At 42.7% G+C, this 11,436-nt stretch overlaps 1 protein-coding gene across 2 annotated transcripts in view; it reads left to right on the plus strand.

The window, feature by feature from the left end:
* Positions 1-11,436, plus strand: part of LOC111149968 (phospholipase C eta 1) — a 183,021-nt gene that overhangs the window by 59,410 nt on the left and 112,175 nt on the right. The gene's annotated exons all lie outside the window — the stretch shown is intronic.

Consider the following 11,436-nt stretch of genomic DNA (forward strand, 5'->3'; position numbering starts at 1 on the left):
ATGAAATTAGGCTTTTTCTCTCACTTGATCCAAGAGTCAAATTTTCAAGCAGTCTCAGCTTTCAATTTGAAAGCACGTGCCAGTTCCTCTTTCATTGCCTTGCAGGAAGCTCAACAGGTCGAAGACGCAAATTGCTCATGCCCAGAACCTGCCAGACTTTCTCTGCTGCATATAGTGAAGGCAGTCAGTACTAGGAAAACGGAAGAGAGCGAATTAAGTGCCCAGGATGTCAGACTCTAGCTTTGCCAGAGGCTGAGAAATTCCTAGACAGAACTGGGTTAGATATTCTGTAGATGTTTAACACTACTTGTTGAGTGGCTGGAAGAACTCTATGTTTGCTCCATCTTATCTTCACGGTCCTTTCTTTTTCTCTGATTTCAGGGGTTTAAGTATATTTTTTTTAAATTTCTGAATTATTTTTGAAAGACTTTTGAAGTTTCTTGTGAAATTTTAGAGCGAGGATGCAGGTGAACTGTGTTTGCTGGTCATCAATTAAAACCTTTTCCATGTCAAAGACCATGTGGGCATTGCTTTACCCGGTATTGTTTCTTAAAGCTCTTTGAACATCTTTTTTCTCTCTGATCTCCTAAATCGGCTGCTCTGTGGATCTGCACAGGAAATGCAGTTTCATTTTAACTGTGCCCCCTGAGCTACCCCAAAAGATTCTGCAAGTTTGGGAGAAAGAGGTTTAGGAAATGTGCCTTGGCTTGATGGTGCTGTCCCCAGGAACATTCTTATTAAAGTACTTTTGAATGAAGCAGTCAAGCGTCTTTCATCCTGGGACTGTTAAAGTGTATGGAGGTAGTTATTTAATTGTTAGGAGCACACATGCTTGTTGTTAGGCTGGGTGGGGGAGCACACTCATTTTCCTTATTGACTCCCAGGTTAAGAGTACATGCATTTTTTATTAGCTAAGCTTTTACATCCTCAGCCTGCTAAATAAGAAAAGCAAATGGGTCTGGCCCTGCATGATGCTGCATTTATACAAAATCATTTCACTGTCTGGGAAGAGAGCTGGAAATCAAGAACGAAGGTGATGGTTAATTTTGCACAGCTGTGGAGAGTCTTGGCTCTATATCGTATTTGTTCTGGTGATGCCTCCTATTTGTGAGATATGAGTCACGGAGGCTAGTTCATATCCAGAGCTAAAAGAATTGGACTTTGTGTCTCCAGGACAGGAGTGTCAAAGAATTTATGGTTCTATTTTATTTATTTTTTTAAAGATTTATTTAGTTGTTTTGAGAGAGAAAGAGAAAGAGAGGAAGAGCGTGCATTCACTGTAGTGGGGTAGGGGTTGGGGTGGAAGGAGAGGGAGAGAGAGAAGTCCAAGCCGACTCCCTGATGAACACGGAGCCCTGGAACGGGGTAGGGGGGCGGCTGGGAGGTGCTCAATCTCACAGCCCTGAGATCTTGACCTGAGCCGAAATCACCTGTCAGACACTTAACTGACTGAGCCACCCAGGTGCCCCTATGGTTATGTTTGAAAACCACCACAGGTTTGTATTGTAATGTCCCCTGTACTTACTTCATTGTTTCATTGAGTGTTTTTTTTTTTTTTTTAAGATTTTATTTATTTCTTTGACAGAGAGATTACAAGTAGGCAGAGCAGCAGGCAGAGAGAGAGAGGGAGAAGCAGGCTCCCTGCTGAGCAGAGAGCCCGATGCGGGGTATGATCCCAGGACCTTGGGATCATGACCTGAACCAAAGGCAGAGGCTCTAACCCACTGAACCACCCAGGCACCCCTCATTGAGTTGTTTTATCCAAAGGCAGCCCAGCAAAACGAGTCAGAGACTGTCAGAGGCATAGTGTGTTCACTGGCTTACATTTGCCCAGTTAGTGGCACGTCGAGGGCATGAGCTGAGGTGTGGGAAGTGAGGGTGGCTGTTTGGGAGGGTTGCTCCAGGAAGGACCTGGTTTAGGTTCTCTACTTAGGCCTGTGTTTTCCAAGTGGTGATGACCTTACCCCCTACGTCATTCGAAGGAGTGTCAGGACAAAAAAGGGGTATTCCTAGAAGGCCAGTTTTACTCAAGGATGCTTGGGAAATCTTAGGAGAAAGTTGAAGCTAGAGTTTCTCATATTTTTAGAGGATAAAACAAAAATCTATCAAGGATTTGAGCATGGGATTTAGGAGGGTGGAGTTGCACACTGAAAGGATTCCTGTTGTGGTCAGTACTGAGAAGGGAAGAGGGTGAGGTAGGTCTCCAGGATGTCATTTAAAAGGTTATGGAGAGAGCCAGGGTAGGAGATAAAGGACTGAGTAGAGGGGAGCGAGGGTAGGTATGCAGGAGGGAGAGCCAGGCTGTGTAATGTAGCAGAATAGAGAAGTCCATAGTGACAATGCATCTGGCTTCAGCCACGGGGTGGTTGGTGATGCCACCCATTCACGGGACTGAAACCAGGTGGGGGAAAATGTATGGGTGGGTGTGAAATATTTCTTTTTTTTTGCTATATTCAGACACTGTCACATCTGGGGCCTTACTGACACTGGAGAGGCTGGCCCTCCTGGGGTTAGCTAATTCCTACTGATACCTGTTAGCATACTTTCCATATACCAACCAACCAATCACTTCCTTTATCAGTCAGTCTCTCACACCTGGATGACCATTCACCTGCCCTAATCACCCCCAAGGCCAAATACCAGACGGCTAGTAAGAGGCTCTTAACCCTGGAGCCTGCTAAAATGATCCAAACTAGCCAACCTAGACCCGCTCACTCTGCTTTGCCTGCTCTTTCCTGTGGAAACCCCACTAAAGGCTCTTGCCCTCATTTGACCCCCACCCGCACCCACCTCAGTCCCTCCACCTCCTGACTGTGTTCTGTGCTTCGCTGTGGGGCTTCATTGCAGCACAGCATCTCCTATGGGAACTAGAGAGTATAGAGAAGTTGGGCCTTCATGACAGCCATTTCCATGTCTGTGTGTCTTACATTCACAATGGGATTTAAAAACAGATCCCAGGCACACTTAAAACAGTGGGGCTGATGGAGAGTTTTATTTTACACTTGAAGTGTTAGGGTCCTCGGTTATCTGGATGGAGATGCCTGGGAGTAATCGGATACAAAGACTGGGTCTTCAAGGGAAGATGTCTGAATATTTCCTTCCCATTCTGTCTCATAGGGTTGCTGTGGAAAATAAGTGAGCTTTTGTATGGCAAGGTTCTATGAGAATTATGAAGTACTACTAAATAAAAAGTGATCTTATCACTTTCCTTTACAGTGTAGGGCTATGCACTGTTGAAAAAGCTGTACTTCTCTGAGAGTAAGTATAAAAGGAATTTTGCCATATCCCTTTGTTTTCGAATCTCTATTCAGACAGAAACTTTTATGGGAGTTCCACTGGCTGAATATCCCTGCCACTACACTGACTTGGGTTTGAGTTTTAAAAGAGGAGCCTGTCCTACCAACAGAAAAGGGGACTGTTAGGAAGTGAATATTTTTCTTTTTTATGATCCAAAGGTAGTAATTGGAAGTGTGAAATAAGAGTACACTAACCATGACAGCATAAAATCAAGATTTGGGTTTCTTTTCTTGGAAACTAAGCTATATGATATAAGGAAGAAGTATGGTGATATAAGGGAGAGAGCTAGCTTCTTTGTTCAAGGACTCCTTAAAATTACAAGGTGGCTACTGCAGCTCCAGCCATCAAATCTACATTCAGATAGTAGGAAGGGTCAAGAACAAAAGGGAACCTGGGGCACCTGGGTGGCTCAGTCAGTTAAGCGTCTGCCTTCGGCTCAGGTCATGATCCTGGAGTCCCAGGATCGAGCCCCGCATCAGGCTCTCTGCTTAGCGGGGAGTCTGCTTCTTCCTCCCTCTGCCTCTTCCCTGGCTTATGCTCGCTCTGTCTCTCTCACTCAGTCTCTCCCAAATAAATAAATAAAATCTTAAAAAAAAAAAAAAAAGAACAAAAGGGAACCTATTAATTGAACTAGCCCCCTTTTAAAATATCTTTTATAGAAATCCACTCATGAATTTGTTCATAAATCAAATTGGCCAGAATTAAATCACACGACCATCCATATGTGCATAGGAGGCTGGGATGTATTTTTAAACTGGGCACATGGCCATGTGCTTATATAAGCAATGAGCAGTATCTACCAGATGTAAAAAACAAAACAAAACCATCTTACTCTCTTTTGTATAGATTGATTGCTGATCACTGAGATTGATTATTGATTACCATAAACCCATCTTTGTTTTCAATAATAGGCCCTGCAAATGTGCATTCTGATCACATGGGCCATTATTTTTAGGACAACACATTGAAAAATAAAGCCAAAATATATGCTCACCTGGATGAAATGATTTCTGGGGTCCCGGTGTTTGAGAACCATTTTGCCAGGAGAATTTGTTTTCTTTATCCCGTAGAAATTCAAATACTACAGATAAAGTTCTTGTATATGAGAGCAGTTCTTCATGTGAATTTTTGGCCATTATCCAATCAAGGGTCTGACACCATCCAAGTTGGACAAAGAATAGGTGTGCATTCTGTTCCCTATTTTGTAATTGGGTTACCTAATTATCATGGAATTTTTTTAAAAAATGCTTGTTTGTCTATAGCCTTATCTTCCTGAAACAGAAAATAGGATGTATGGTTCTAGTTCTACATTGACTTCTGATTCCCTGATTATTTAAAAAGCCCAAACATAAACTTAATGTCTAGAAGAGATGAGGCAAAAGGCAAAATTCTCTACTGGTCAGTATGGGAGATAGACAGTTATTTAGAATAAATTGTTAGATTAATCGCTAGGGATGAGGAGGGCTTTAGATCAGTGATTCTCAAAGCATATTCCCATAAAACAAAATTTGGTGAGCTACGCTAAGGTTAGTTTGCTGAAAGTTTATATAATGGAGGTTCTCCCAACATCCACTATACCAATTGGAGAAAAATCTAAGTCAGTGGAAGAATATTCCCATGCTTTAAAAAAAGCTTTTTTTGGGGGGCACCTGGGTGGCTCAGTGGGTTAAGCCGCTGCCTTCAGCTCAGGTCATGATCTCAGGGTCCTGGGATCGAGCCCCGCATCAGGCTCTCTGCTCAGCAGGGAGCCTGCTTCCTCCTCTCTCTCTGCCTGCCTCTCTGCCTGCTTGTGATCTCTCTCTGTCAAATAAATAAATAAAATCTTGAAAAAAAAAATAAAAAATAAAAAAAGCTTTTTTGGTGTCTGTTTTTTTGTTTTTTGTTTTTTAAGAATTTATTTATTTGACAGAGAGAGATCATAAGTAGGCAGAGAGGCAGGCAGAGAGAGAGAGAGGGAAGCAGGTTCCCTGCTGAGCAGAGAGCCCCATGCGGGGCTCGATCCCAGAACCCTGAGATCATGACCTGAGCCGAAGGCAGAGGCTTAAACCACTGAGCCATCCAGGTGCCCCTTGGTGTCTGTTTTCACTTAAATATAGACCATTGACAAAGGAACAGGTAGCTAACAATATTAATGTGGAAAACTCGAATAGTTGACCATACTAGGTTGATTTCTTTGTTCACATTCTGACTGCTTGCTTTGTAATGATGACTGGTGTGTGTGATGGAGTTAGGTATATGAGGACTCCTCAAAGAGCCTGGGTTGTGTCTCAGAAAGAAGACTGTAACCCAGTGTTGCTCTGTTCCCCATCCCAGCATACACTGATAGTCTCTCCCACCTTGAGGGTGCAGCTTCCTATGACCCTTAATTGGGAAATGCACTTCACCTCTGGCTGCCGTAGGACTGTTCCTATATTAAAATGATATACATTAGAAGTCTTCAGGATGCCATTTATTTTTACATTTGCCTTTTTTAGAAGTGGCTTTTGGTGGAGAGTTTAGAAACTACACTTCCCTGAGATCAAGAGTCACCTGCTCTATGGATTGAGCCAGCCAGGCAGCCCATCCCCACCAAGACTTCTCTCAGTGGAAGTGATGGGGGCACCTGGGTGGCTCAGCCCTTAAGCATCTGCCTTTGGCTTGGGTCATGATCCCAGCATCCTGGGATCCAGCCCTGAATCCGTCTCCCCGCGCAGCGGGAAGCCTGCTTCTCCCTCTCCCACTCCCCCTGCTTGTGTTCCTTCTCTCGCTGTGTCTCTCTCTGTCAAATAAATGAATAAAACCTTAAAAAAAAAAAAAAAAAAAAGAGGAAATGATGGTGCCCTTGCTGGTAAAGACAAAGTTTCACCTCAAGGTTGTAGATAAGTTGTAATGAACACGTTTTAAAAAAGAACAGCCATGTTCTGGCATGCATGGCTAAAGAGCTGTATAACTTGTAAGCAAGATATGCATTTATGAAGTGAGTTAGACAACTTGGGGTGAAATCAGTCAGAGTATGGAATATAGATGACGTAGCTGCAGACTGGAGAATGCTCAGGACCAGTATGGGTCAAAGCCCCGCCCACCAAACAGACACCTAGCATTTTCTCCTTACCAGTCTCTGAAGTGCCCTGAGTCTCTGAAGTGCCCTGAGCCGCTGTGGACAGCCAGGCGCGCCCTAAAAGGACTCGAGTCTCTTGTGAAGCACTCACTGGAGGCACCAGGGGCAAGTGAACAGCAGCGGAAGCAGACAGGAGAATGACCAGTCTCTGGACTGAGTAGATGCCCAACTTATTTCCCTGGCTTGCTTGCAGACACTGCCTCATTTGTTGGGTGAAAGCAAGGAAAGGAAGAAAGAAAATACAGAAGATGTTTGTAGCAGAAAAGAAAAAGTGATGGTGGAAACTGCATGGAAGAGCCTGCAATCTACCTTGAGTCAATGTTTTTCTTCTTTCATGGTACCAAAGGATGCAATGATTTCAAAATCAAAGTTACATTTGCGCCTTGAGAAATAGTTCCGTGGGGCGCCTGGGTGGCTCAGTTGGTTAAAGCCTCTGCCTTCGTCTCAGGTCATGATCCCAGGGTCTTAGGATTGAGCCCCACATGGGGCTCTCTGCTCAGCAGGGAGCCTGCTTCCCCCCCCCCCCCCCCCCCTCCCCCCCCCCTCCTTTGATCTCTTCCCTTCCAAAAAAAAATAAATAAAAAAAAAAAAAAGTAGTTCCGTGGGGGGGGGGGGGGACTCCTCCGCCAGCCAGCACTTTGCTGGTGGCGTGACCTTGGGGGAGTGACTTAGCTTATTTATGCCCCCAAATCCTCTGCTGAATGTAGAGCGAATCGTAGCATCTATTCATAGGGTGGTTTTGATTATCAAATGACTCCAAGCACGCCAAGCACTGTGAATGGTGTATTGTGAGTACATATTAAGTGCTCAATACATTTTAGCTATTCTTCTTCTTCTTTTTTTTTAATGTTAAAGCTTTTGCTATTTTTGTAACTGGAAAAAATTACACTTGACCCTTTTTTTTTTTTTTTAAGCATGCAACCCTTCAGCAGCTGGTGAGTCTTTGAATCAGCGGTTTTACTAGGATTTTTGGCTAATCTAAATAGGATTAATTTCTGGCTTAGTATTTAATAACTTCTGTGCCAGAGAAGCAGTAGGTGTTTCTGAGGGTCTGATATGAATTTTTAATTAGCAGGATTCAGGTGCCCTAAGACTGAGTTTCCATGAAGATCTCCCCCACCTTCAAATTTTGAACACAAAATGGATCAAGCTTAATTAGGGAACATTTGGTCTATTATACAAATAGAAATATGAGGCAGTCTAGCATCTATGACCATTCAAGTCTAAGGTAAGATCTAAGATCTAGGGGCGCCTGTGGCTCAGTGGGTTAAGCCTCTGCCTTCGGCTCAGGTCATGATCTCAGGGTCTTGGGATGAGCTCTCTGCTCAGCGGGGGCATGCTTTCCCCTCCCCCCCCTGCCTGCCTCTCTGCCTACTTGTGATCTCTGTCGGTCAAATAAATAAAATCTTAAAAAAAAAGATCTAAGATCTATAAAGAGTCTACAGGAAGCACGGATTTGAGTTGTTAAGATTTTTAATTAAAAACAAAACAAAACAAAACATGGGCCAGTAAAATAATCTTAAAAGGTGTTGTTTTCATGGTTTATTTTTTAGATTGGAAGTCAGTTTTGAAAATGCATTCCCAGACACACACCTGCTACGGGCTCAAGTAGTTGAAAGCAGAGTTCATTCATTCATTCATTCTTTCTTTTTTTTTTTCTCCTTAAGATTTTATCTATCTGATAGAGAGAGACACAGAGAGAGAGGGAACACAAGCAGGGGAAGTGGGAGAGGGAGAAGCAGGCGTCCTGCCGAGCAGGGAGCCTGATGCCGGCCAATCCCAGGACTCCAGGATCACCAGCCAAAGGCAGATGCCCAATGACTGAGCCACCTACTGCGGAGACACCATGGTTCTCATTTCAGTACCTAACTTCTAAGCTACCTACCTCTCCTTAGCCAGCCTAATATTCGGTTATATTTAGAAGAAGCTTGGAGAGCTGCAAATCTTAAGGGATTTAGAAAGATTTTGTGAAATTAGCAAAAGTATCTGCTACCAAGTGTTACCTTATGAATTCATTTGTTGACATTTACTTTTGGAGGCTTAGGAAAGGATCTGTAAGATTCAGGGAGAAATGTGAGAGTGCTAAAAGAGCAGTAGAGTGATACCGTCCCTGGGTGATTCTGAAATACAGCACTAGGAAATAATGGACACTCCCTGGTGACTTAACCCTCTAGTCTTAATGATTTAATTACATAATCATGGAGCTTTTGGACTAACAGACTAATAATTTATTGTACTGGAGTGACAAAGAGTGAGTTTTCATGTAATGTTTACAGATCTTACATAAAACATGACCTTTTGAAGAGAAATAGCCCATCTGTTTAAATTATGCCAGCGAGCAGCATCCCATATTGGCAACATACTTCCCTGAGACCATGGCTGTTGGATTACCACAAAAGCCTCCTCATGGCCCTCTTGCACCATTCCAGTCCATCTTTTTCTCAGCCAGAGTGTCTGTAAAGATGAATTCGTGGGTCCCTCTGCTTAAAGCCTTGCAGTGGTCCCTAGAGTCCTCAAAAGAAGTCCAGACTGTTACTGCATCCTTTCTCTTCAGTTCTTAATTTTATTCTATGCCCCTATCCCCCATTTTATTATTCACACATCTTGGATATTGAGTCAGCTCAAGGAACTCAAAGATGGCCAGGGTTCATAAGAGACTGGGGCTGGATGCCTAGGTAGTCCTGAGGCTCCAGCTCTGATTCCTGGGGCTCTCCCTGCCATCTGCCTTATTCTCTTTCTGTGCTTTGGCATACTTGCAGATGGCCACCCGCAAACCCCCTGGCTTAGATCTCTTTACTGCAAATGATTGGCTGAGACAGGGACTAGCTCTCAGGTGCTAATCCAAGTTCCTGGGAAAGTGAATCTGATGGGCTAGAGTAAGGTTGGCTCTCTGTTATTCCTCTGAGCCTGGAGGGTGGTCCCATGGGTAGTATTGGCTATGAAAGCAGGCTGTTGTTTTGCTGGATGGAAGTGTTCAACGTGCTCCCAGATAAGAACATTTCCGATTTTCAACATTTGATTTCTCCCCACCCCTGCCAGTTACTCTAAGATATCTTTATATAGACTTGGGCTTTTGTCTTTGGTATTAAGAACTGCGATTGCCATCTGCATGGTTTATGTATGAGAAGCTTAAAGCAACCAAGAATTTACTTCCCCAACTATGTTGTGGAGCTTGTGAATTTTTTCATTTACTCATCCATTTGTTTAACAAACATTTATTATCTAGGTTATTTAAGGTATTCTAATCTACAAATGCATGGGATATGATCATGTAGTTTAAGTCTAGTTCATTTTTGGAAGAAACTAAAGTTATATATTTAATTTAAACTGTTATTTACTTTCTTATTTGGGGTTATAATCCTTTATTCATTAATATTTTCCCCCAGATCTTGTCCCAATATTATGGTAGACAGTCAAATTCTTTCATCATTTACTTTTACAGATGGCTCTGACTTATTTAGGAGTTTTTATTCATTCTAGTTATGTGTAGGAGAATAGACATGTTAAAAAAACAAATTTTCTGACAGCAATGTTGCATGACATTGAGTTTGACATTAATTAAATATCAGGAGATAGATTTTTGTATAATCTGGGGAGCCGGAGACTTTAAGATTATGAACACGGCAGCTTGCCCAAATCATTTCTTGAGTTGGAGGTAGCTCAAAGTCCAAGATTTGACAATAAACATGCACATGCAAAGAGAAAAATCAGAAAAATCATAGCCTAAGTTCAAAATGAAGTCATAGCTGGCTGCTCTAGGAAAAGAAGGATGAGTTTTGAAGGCAAAGTCAACTATTCTGCATGTCCAAATTTTGGGTAGCAGAGTCTAAAACAGAGTTTCACCTCTCTCGTTAGTGAGGCTTCTATTTAACTCTTTGGGAGAACTGCTACTTGGTGGGGGTCTTGTGCATGGCTGAAAGTTTAGCATGGTATTTTTAAAGTTTAATAATAGGAACTGTTGAAGGGATTAAATCCCTAGATTTCTTAGGGTGATGATGGATGAAAAGTAGTAGACCTCTATAAAGAGACCAGTAGGTGACCCTATTTGTTAAATATTTGAAACTACTTTCTCCTGTAATGAGGGAGGGAGCATACTTAAACTTGAGTTACTAAAAAATACTTGGAGAGGGGCACCTGGGTGGCTCAGTGGGTTGAGCCGCTGCCTTCGGCTCAGGTCATGATCCCAGGGTCCTGGGATCGAGTCCCTCATCGGGCTCTCTGCTCAGTGGGGAGCCTGCTTCCCTCTCTCTCTCTCTGCCTGCCTGCCTCTCTGTCTACTTGTGATCTCTGTCTGTCAAATAAATAAATAAAATCTTTAAAAAAAAATACTTGGAGAAGTGTCATGAAAACCAATAGGAAGTAAATAAGGAGAAGTAAGCTACCCACTAACAAATGCCATCAGTGTACGTGCTCAAGTTCAGAATGATTTTTTACTCTCAGCTTTCAATTTGAGAATCAGTTTAGCATTCTTAACCTGATTTCCTTTGTGGCCTGGTTTGTGCTCTCAAGGGATGTCTGGGAGCTTTTCATAAGAAGGTGGCGTGTTAATAATTGTATAATTACATCCAAGAGCTCAATTTGAATACATTTTGAGATGGAATGTTATTTTTACCGTTGGTGATTTGAAAGGTTACTTTAAATCCACTGAGTAAACTTATCCAAATGGGTGAGAGGTTCTTTGTTTGGTTATGAAAATGTGCTACTGATGTATGCTAATTATGGTAGAGGTAATCTCTTAATTTTCAGTATTAACTAAGCTCTTTCCTGTCCTTCTTTATGGAGAGATACAAGAATTAATAGGATTTCTGTCTGAGAAAATAAATACGATAAGATATGGGACTGTGGGGGCGCCTGGGTGGCTCAGTGGGTTAAAGCCTCTGCCTTCGGCTCAGGTCATGATCCCAGGGTCCTGGGATCGAGCCCTGCATCAGACTCTCTGCTTGGCGGGGAGCCTGCTTCCTCCTCTCTCTCTGCCTGCCTCTCTGCCTGCCTCTCTGCCTGCTTGTGATCTCTGTCTGTCAAATAAATAAATAAAATCTTAA

This window comes from Enhydra lutris, unplaced genomic scaffold, assembly GCF_002288905.1.
Source record: "Enhydra lutris kenyoni isolate GAN:26980312 unplaced genomic scaffold, ASM228890v2 scaffoldscaffold2, whole genome shotgun sequence".
NCBI lineage: Eukaryota > Metazoa > Chordata > Mammalia > Carnivora > Mustelidae > Enhydra > Enhydra lutris.